The sequence below is a fragment of the Colias eurytheme genome, chromosome 7 (genome assembly GCF_061535395.1).
Source record: "Colias eurytheme isolate Ceu_HAF_F1 chromosome 7, ilColEury1 Martin Lab GWU primary, whole genome shotgun sequence".
Lineage (NCBI taxonomy): Eukaryota > Metazoa > Arthropoda > Insecta > Lepidoptera > Pieridae > Colias > Colias eurytheme.
The window spans coordinates 2837551-2848233 of record NC_142986.1 but is presented as its reverse complement, the minus strand read 5'-3'; positions in this window follow the sequence as shown (position 1 = coordinate 2848233).

Here is a 10683-nt window from a genome sequence, read left to right as displayed (position 1 = left end):
ATTTACGGTATGTCCTGTAAAAACAATTAAACATTTGTTAATTAGCGTCTTGCGCAGTAAAAGAGTTGAAGTACATTATTATTAATACACACTTGTGATAGCCCTTAAGAACTAATGTCTCAAGGTCGGCGGCGCGTGGGTTATATTTATTTTGCAAATAGATTTGCAGTATCATACACATCACTTCACGGTAAAGGCGACGGTATTTGCTTACAATCAGGCGAACCGTATGGTAGTCTGCCGTTTCACTGCAATAAAAAAAAACACACTAACCTGCATTCACCCATGTCTCATCCATGTAAAATATCTGGCGATTTTGTTGTCTATAGTCTTTAATAGATTTCAAATATTTTCGCCGCCATATTGTTATGTCATCTCTATCAATAAGTGCGTTATTTCGCTGTCGTTTTATATATTTAAAGTTTAAATGCTTTATTAGCCGCCTGAGAGTTGTTTCGCTAAAATTTGGCATATCTTCATCGTCATTGACTGCCTGAAGAATCTTGGGAATTGTTGGTAATTGGCCATTTAAAAAGAAACTGTGAATTTTTTTCCTAATTACGGATTTATCAAAATCGTCTACTTTCTGATAAAATTTAGGCCTGTCTTTAGACTTGATAGGTGATTTTATTCCCTCTTCTGATTTATATTCTTTTAATATATTATACACAGATGCTATGCCAATTCCCAAAATCGATGCTGTTTTTTTATTTATTTCGGTTTTGTAGGGATATTCATTCGATGGCCAATTTTCTTTCACGTACTTATATACGTTGATCACCATATTTTTCTCATTAACCGTAAAGCTCGTCACCTGTAAAAATCACCGGTAGTCACTTGTCACACGAAGCTCAAGCTATATCTCCAGGTATACCAATTAACCTAACCAATTACTTCACAATTTAAAACCTACTTCTAATATTAACCTTAAGTTTCCAAAGATTAGCGCGTTTGAACAAACAACTCTTTCTTTTTACTTATTATATATTTTAGATAAATTGTATTACGCACCTTTTGACGTTTTTTTCGTGGCGAATTTATTTCCTTAGATGTACTGGCTACTGGCTCCATTATACGTAATAACAAATAAAATTAACGCAACAATTAAAGTAACAACAATAAAAAAGTGATAACGAAACAATAACAAAATTAACAATAACAACCAGATCCGCGATATATGCAAAGCAATGAAACAACTCAAATGATGCGTTTATTTCAAAATGGCGTCCCGATAGTTCACAATCCCTGCGACGGACGCGTTCCGGTACCAAGAAACACAAACGATAGCGCTTTGCGTCGTTAAAATATGATCCGACTAAATTAAATAGGTTGTTACTTTCATATAACCCGTCTATATTTCATGTCGATTGAATATGGTCAATTTATTATTATCTCGCAGTATAAAATGTTTACTTAGTAATAGATGTTTGTTTACATAATTTATAGCTTCTCGTGACGGGTACTTTAGGTCGATTTGTGTAATAATGTCCTATAATATTTATTTATTTATTTATATCTTGCTGCCAGCTAGATTAGTGCCAGGATGCAGTACGACGTCTGCTTTAAGTTCTCGTTGGCTAATAATAATCCACCAGAGGTTAACTACATAAAATGACACACAACATTTTGCCCATTGCTCAGTAGTCGGCATTTAAATACGGGTAATGACCCGCGATGCAAATATCAGCAGTGTCGGGGGTTAAAAAGGGTCTGGGTTCAATGAGGGTTACGCGTCTTAACTGTTAATATAGGTGTCGAAGAAATATGGTAATACAGTGCAGAAGGCCTTGAGTAAAGTGTAGGTGTTGAAAGTTATCTCATGATAGTGCAAGGTGTAAAGTGGAAGTCGTATGGTAAAGTGCAGGGGTGTCGCACCTTGAATTAAATGGGTATTGATAGTTAAATGAACAGAGCAGGGGTAGTGAACATTAAGGAAGTAAGTGCACCAGTGCAAATAGATGTTATCTGAATAGTGCAGGGGTCGTCAACCGTTTGTATGAGAATGGATTGTGAAAAGTTTCGGATAGTGAAGTGGTGGTGAACCTTATGATAGGTAGGTAGGAGATTTACGCTAGTAATACCGGGGTGTTAAACCTATTGAAATGACAGATAGTATAGGGGTGATATAACTTTTTTGAAAAATTCATAATTTAGTTAAATTTATAGAAGTCATTCGCAATGAATTCTTGTAAGTCAGTTATTCTTTTTTCTTTACACATTTGTTTGTTATCCAGGTGAAGTAAACTAGGAAATAATGATTTCTGTAAATAGTGTTTATTTAAAGGCTTTTTCTATAAACCTTCTGGGTAGAATATATTAAATCGTTTTGCAAATACATAAGTACGGAAATTTAGGTACAAATGTAGATAAACAATGCAGGGGTTGTCAACCTCGCGACAAGAGTAGATTTTAATCCTGCAGTATATTTATTAAGACATTTATCTCACTCAACTTCTGTATGTTCGTTTGTAAAAACATTTATCTATAGTTTTACGGTTATCCCCTTTTTACTTTTAAATCTTACGGGAGTAAAAGGTTCACCACCTCTGTATTGATTTTGTCGATAATACTTAGTTTATTACTTAGTTAATTTATTGTCAGGGTGGCATTTGGATAAATAGCTAAATTCAATATTTATTTTTATGATTGCATTGTACAGGTTAAAACAAATATATAAATCTTAAAATTTCTGATGATATTATAAGTTACCGACATCATTTCAAATGTAGACAATTTTTATAAAGAAATTTTAGCTTATGATTTAATAGAGTAATAATCTGTAAGGTTTTGTTTACGGATATTTTAATATTAATTTCCTCACTTTAGCAATGTAATGCCATAATATTGTTATAACATACTCCCATTCACATCTATTTATAATTTTATTCCTTTAGTTTTACTTTCCTTGTTAACTGCTCAAACATATAAACATTCTAAATTATTGTTAGGTCATGATTAAATTTATTACTTCCCAACTCAGGCTTAGCCTATTCACACAGTGATGTTACATTATTAAAATGTAACTAAAAAAATTATTAAAATATTGGACTAAAAGTCATGGATTTTTTCTCCCATTTAGGGGCGATTTTTCAATGCTTGGATAAAACTTATCATTCCAATAAAGTATAACACAATAATATTAAAATGTCACATGTGGCAATAAGAATACGTTTTTAAAATGGTAGTTATGTACATTATTCGACGAATAAGTTTTATCCAAGCATTGAAAAATCGGCCCTTAATTCGATAAACGCCTTGTATATTCCAATAAATTTTGACGTGTGAACAAAATTATACCAATTTGACTATTTTCGTAATAACTGATAGCTTTAAATCTTTCTATCGTATAGAAATTTCATATGTTTGAGCGAGAAGGAATACTGGCTAGTGGCAAACTTCCTGTCTCGCTCTATTATACGACGTTTACATGCGAAGAAAGAGACAGAGTTATGTTAATTCGGCATAATAGATGACGGGCCTTTAAACATGACATTCAAAAGTATATCTTGGGTCAGTCTCAATAGAAAAGGTCCGCTAATATTTGGCTTCAAAATGGCCGCCTCTAATAATAAATAAAACGTTTACCATTCTCTAGTCCTGTTAAGACATGTTCATTTTCATTGATACAGACATATAATATATGTATTAGTAGATAATAATTAATAAGAAAATATAACTATAACATAGGTACAAAATTCATATATTTTTATTATTTACTCAATTCTTTTCAGAGAAAAATGCATCACAGTTCTAGAAACACTTAATAATAATAATAGGTCCTTCGATTTAATAGTAATTTTGCCATAAAGTATTATAATAGTTACTCAATTTCATATTTAACTTCAATAGTATATAATAGATAATAGAGACGATACAAATTATATATTTTATATAACAGTGATCGAAAGTAAACCTTATGATAATGTAGATTACGTTGCATTTAGTTTGACCGTTTTTAAATAGTTATAGAAATGGGAATTGGAAACTGTTATGTACTTTAATAGCTATATAACGCAATACCGGTATTTAAAGTTAATCTTTCTTGCCAGTAATAAAAGGAAAATTAATAGAATATGGGAAAACATGTCTGCCCTATCCCACTAGCGAGAGGTATGGGGATTAGATATGTAGCTTCGTCGATTCGTGCTGATAAGTGTACTTTAAGAAATGAAAACTATATTCTAAATAAGGGATGTAATGAATCGGAATCGATACGAAATAACAATAAAATTAGAAAAAATAATAACGCTTTTATTTTTTTTTCGCAATGTTTAAACGTTCTTTTATCATGATAAAAATTGAATTGTCCTATCGATTCCGGTTTAGCTACACTCCCACACAAAACTGAGCAATCTAGTTATAAAGAGTACTGTGTGTGATCTGTGAATTATATATAAACAGATGTATATAGAATATATTTCGTAGCTAGCTGTAAGCAAAGCGTTTTGTGTTCATAGCTATGTGATCTTTACTGTCATCGCTTTAAATATTCGTTTCATTTCATACTATCGATACGTCATTCAAAATATTTCTCGGTCGTTCATCTGTTACAAATATATCTTTAAGGTATACGGAGATTGATATTTCGAGACGGAAATTTGATCGGTCAATACTCTGAAAAAAGCTACCAAGTGCCTGCTTTGTATCGCGTATTTCTTATTCTTCTACAAAATCAATTTCTTATGAATCGTTCGCTTTCGAATATAAATTTGTAAAAATGTCTATAAAGAAAGGCAGCGGAATTATAATAAAACGTTTGACACTATCATGACTAGCTCTTTTCGAAGTTTTTGGAATTTGTTCTTTGCATAATAACCGTTTGAAGTGTAGTAGCCGTAGTGTGTGTCAAATATGTTAACAATTTTAAAGTAAGCGTAATTGAACATGTAATAAATACTAATTTCGCGTCTTCTATACGATGCTCTTGTATCTTTACAATAAAAGTAGTAGAAAGTATAAATAGACTGAGGCAACGACTGAATCGTAAAGCAATATTATTTATTAGTAGAAAATAAATTATGTTCATAACTCATGTGCATACATTTTATGTTTACTGATTTGCGATGGCTATATGATATTTTCATATCTAAATGAGATCACCTGTGCCAAATGAGAAATCCTATTGCAAGCAAATCCAAATAAATAGATACCAGTATATAACTATTTATATATTTAAACACATAGTTTTAGGCTATAAGTGATATAGATATAATTTAATGCTAAAATGAATTACATACATTTTTGCTGTATTTAGAAGCGTCTTCCATCTTACCCATAATTTTCTCGTAGAAGTAAATACGGTCGTGTCGAAAAGTCGACGCAACTAAAATATAATAATTTTAGATATAACTTTTATCGATATACGTTTTGCTGTGTGTCTCTTTACGGGTTTACGGAGTGGCTTTTGGACACGACTCGCCTTTTAGCCTTTCTTTTGATGTTATAAACATAATGTAGAGGAAAAATTTTACAGCAATAATTAGTACATAATGTAGATTTTTGCTCGTAGGTTTATATTATGTGTGATACACTGCGGTTTATTTAATAAGTGCTATCTTAATTGTGTAACCTTAAACAATATTCGTATTGGCGACGTTTTAAACGGAGTTGCTGTAAAAATTGTTTATGCTTCCAAAATATCTCTGAAGAGTTATATCAATATGATATTAAAATTGTTACGCGGCTCATTTATCTAAATAATTTAACGATTAATTTATTTTTTATTTAGGTTAGTAAAATTGTTATTCTTATTTCCTATAGTGATCGGTTCGTAAAACGAAAACACTTTAAATAATGTAATTTGTTGATTTTTATTTGGAGTGATGGTTTTATGAATTTTACGGCGTCATTTTTGCGTATTGGCTGATAATTCTAACATATTGCAAGGAGTTAGTCACTGCGACTAAAGATGGCGCCACTTAGCTTAAGTTGGTATGTCCGAACTATAATTTAAGTATAATGTTGTTGTTGTTAATATTTTCGCCGGCTTGCAAATGACACACCAATTAATTAATATTTATTGCTATTGTTAAAAATTATTGCCAAAATTTTTATTTGTCAAAAATCTTTTTGTCTTTGTACATATCCATTAAATAAATTATGTACCGACGATATTTATCTTTTATTTTTATATCCTCACCCTGATCCTCCCTTTAATTATTGAAGTACACAAACAAATGAAATGTGATCGCTGCAAATCCGTAATCACTGGATCATTATGATCAAGGACTATAATATAGTCACTATGGATATTATAAAATATAACATAATTTGCTAGGAGGTTTTTTGTTTATAATTTAGGAAGATAAATTATTGTAATTTTGTATGTAACGGATGAACTCAAAAACGACTTGACCTATTTCATTTGCTTTTAGAATGATATAGAATCTGGCCAGCCAAAGCTGAACCCAGTGCTTTTTGTAGCAGCCACACTATGGAATGTCATCATGGCGTTTCTGCGTAGTTGTCAGTTTTGTTGAAAACTGTGGTTCAAATCATTTGCTTTAATAACGTTTAAATCCTGCTGTGTTGTGTACCTAATGTACCTATATACTATGATCAAAAGTATCAAAATTATTTTTTCCTACTAAAGCCGATGTTACCAGGTCCATATTTTTTAAATTTGCCGCCCTTTACTGGGTACAGCCACAGTATTACAATAATATTTCCTACAGTAAAGAAACGCCTTTGATGTCGCGCGATGCCGCGGCCGCCACCAGCGTAGGTAGGTACTTACGCTGCCACACGAAAATATGCTAGGGTTGCAACAAATGGGAATAAAAACAATTGTGATTAGTATATTATGATGAAATCATTTATTCATATGTACATTCAAAATAATTGCGATTATTAAATCTGATGTAATTATTTGTTCATAAATATATAATTACATATATTGCACTGCTAAATATTTACGTGACACTTTTGGATGTTCTTAATTGTCTATTACAACATTTAACTTAAGTAATGCATTCGCATTGGGATATACAATCTGATAAGACAAGAATGAGAACAACATATCCACAGATTTGATTAAAATTCTATAGATACAAATAAAATATCTTAATAACTTCTGGGATTTCGATGTAGATTTACATCCATACACAAAATAGTTTCTGCGCGCCATTAGAGAACATACAGTAAGTATAATAAAATTATTACACAAAAAATACGAATGCGTCGTCCTTTCGCGTTAGGTAATGCAAACTAAGCGTGATTGCATTACGCGGCCAAACGTAAATAGCTTTGCGATATAAAATGCGAGCTTTTAAATAATAATTTTTGGGTATCATTTAAGCTATCACCAATTTAATTAGTTTTGTGTTTCTTAAGGCTGCAGTCTGGCAAAATTGCGTTTTCAACAAGTTATTTGACAATTTTTTCCCGGCTAATGAAATGATAAACTGAATTTTTTTTTCTTGTTTATCATTTAGTGTTATATACGCAATGCGCGTGAATTTTTTCACATTTATAAAGTTACTTTATGTTACCTTAATCAGGCCTTCAAGATAAGTCTATTTCCCCCAAAGACATTTCGAGCTAAGTTTGTGCACTCACTACGTTGCAACCGATTACAATTTACACAATCTGATCAGCGCATTATTATCCTTATATAGTCGTTATTAAAAACTGCTGAACACAATTGCCGAAAAACTTATGATTTTCTTAATTAGAACGTTATAAATTCATTAAATTTCCCATTTTTTGCCTTACAAAATCTATTGATAAATACTGCTAAAAGTTATTTTTTCCATTAATTTATTCGAGTTGGTTGAAGACCCATGAGATTAATCCTTTAAAAAAATTTTTTTTTTGAATTTTGATAATTCCTTAAATATTAAAAAAATATTTAAAATAATTAGGAAAAATCCTAGCGAATTTCTTTAGTCACGCTCCTTGGGCCGGAGCGTTCTGACGTGTGCTCTACGCTCGATTTTCCTTCATACCGAAGTGAAAGTTGCTCTACTTCATTAAATTTAATATTTTTGTTAATTGATTATTTTTATCTTAGTTTTGTGCAAATATTCGTATTTTTAAACATTTGATTTCGATATGGAAAATAAACGAAAAAAATACGCGTGTAACTACTAGAAAAAAAAATTATCTTCGAACATAAAGTTAATTAAACCAAATAGATTGCAAAGGTGATTGGCAACAATTTCTTTATTTTACGGGGTGTCAGTAAAGGGATGTATATTTCTTTAAAACTAAAGTAAGCTCATAAATTTTCTTATAATATAATTTTTTTGAAGTTCCAAAAATGTTTATTTTTCGTTTGAGAAATACGAAATATAATATAAACTTGTATTGAGAACTTGAACTTCCCAAGTTCATCCGGGGAAATCCCCATACGGGGAAAATGATTTGTTTACTCCAAAATTGATGCGAGGTGTTTTAATTTTTTCTTCTAGTCATTTTCAACGTAGCGGCATGTTGTTTGATTATTAATTTTGTAACTTAAATACAGGATGTTGGTTTTATATTCTGATCTTACAGACGCGCTGACAAATTTAGTCCGCCATTTCTAGTTTAGTCTACCAACTCTAAGTACCAATATTAAAACGAATGGATTATCATCACATCATCAAAACTCAGATGTAATGGAAGATCACAATAACATAGAAAATTCAGTGGGTGTTGAGAACTAAACAAACAGAAGTAACAGAGACGCGAAGAATAAAAAAAGAGGACGAAAACGATAATTCGTTGATGCTTTCCCTTTTCGACGTATTGTTAGGGTACATCACCAATCTGCAAAAAACAAAACTGATGATTCCCAATTGCTGATTAAAAATGAAAAACAAATAATCGACAACAGTGGTGAAAATTTGCTGATCACAATGAAACATCCTTCAGTGGTAGCAGATTTACTCATTTCAAATGTATCGGTGAACAGCGTAAAGGAGAGGAGGACAGGAAAACATTATGAATGTGGATGGTGGATTGTATACAGGTTGTAATCGATAAGTATGTGCAGGCGATTATGACGTTATTATTGCAGGTATCAAAAAACTTAAAACTGATATCGAAATTACTTTACCTAATGAGCAAAATGACAATAATAACTTTTTATAAGTATAACGAGAAATATCTAAAAAATTTACTTTATACACTCCCATATCAAAAAGGGAAAATGGGACTAGTAGAAGTTAAATGTCTAATTCCGACAAAAGACATGAATGCGGAAGATGCGGTTAAAAAAAATTTAATATTTGAAATACAATGCAAAAAATAACACTTTTGTCATAGATAAGAATCATGACTATTTTTTCTAAATTCAGGGACAACTAAACGTTGCAGAAGCAGAAGTCTGCTTATTTGCTGTTTGGACTGGAGTGAATCATTCGTTAAAAATAGAATTTATAAAAAAGTATGTAACGTTTAGGCAAAATAAAATGATGGACCATTATCAAGATTTTACATAAATTGCCTACTGTCAGAATTGATTGATTCGAGACTTCAGCATTCGATGCCCATCAAGGACCCATCCTATATCATTCAAGCGATTGAAAAAAAAGAGATAAATCCAGTGCAACCGATAAAGCATCAGAATGCTAGCAAAAGATTTATTAGGTTTATCAATATAAATCTATATATTACACATAATATTATAATAAATCTGTAGAAGACGCGAAGACTGACATCCGCGCGGACGGAGTCGCGGGCGGAAGCTAGTCAGAAATAAATATCTTTTGTTTTCATTTAACACAAACATTACATTTTTTTTATTATATACAAAATTTGTTTATCCGTTTTATTAGTTAAACTGAACAACTTTCACTAAGAAACTTAGGTCGAAAAAAATGTATAGAGTTCTGCATTTTGTATGGAAAGCTTATTTTTTTTTATATTTCGTCCAAATTTCTTTGTAAAAGTTGATCAGTTATATAAACATGAAGTTGAAGATATCAATAGAAAGTATTCGCAAATTTTGTGTACTGATAAAAAAAAATCACCCGGTGTAATTTTCACGAAAATTGTTTCAAATTGTCATTTTTGGTACTTATTACGAATATTAAATTATGCATACGAATGATTTAATTTTTAAAAATTAAGTGGAGCAACTTTCCCTTAGTACATTTGTATTATTTACATATAGGATGACAGGATGCATTTGTTTGCACTACTAGACCAAGCCCTTAAATAATAGGGTTTGTCCTCAAAATAGTAGATCTGTCACCAAAATGTAGTCACCAAACAATGCAAAATCAGTTCCACAATAAATCACCTAAAATTCTGAGATATAAGGTCTAGTACCAAATAAATGTTTTTGTATGTATTATAATAGGTGTGTCCTAATAAGTACCTATTTAAGCAAACTAATTTAAAGAGATCACCAATAAATCATATTATGTTAATAGAAAATTAAAAAATTAGGGTTGTCATCATCGTTTCAACCAAAAGATTCTGCTACTTAACTAGACTCCCAAGGTTCTAAATTTCCACTGGTAGTATAAATTATATTTACTTAAATAAAATTTTTAGCAGAGTAGTAAATAAAACAATTAAAGTCAAAATAATCAATATTTATTGTTTAAAATAATTACCACTGAACAATCAGCGCTGGTTTAAAATAGCTGGCTTATGGCTAGCAGAATAGTAGATAAAACACTTAATTAAAGTTAAAATAATCAATATTTATTCTTAAAAATGATAACCACTGAATAATCATTTGGTCATCAT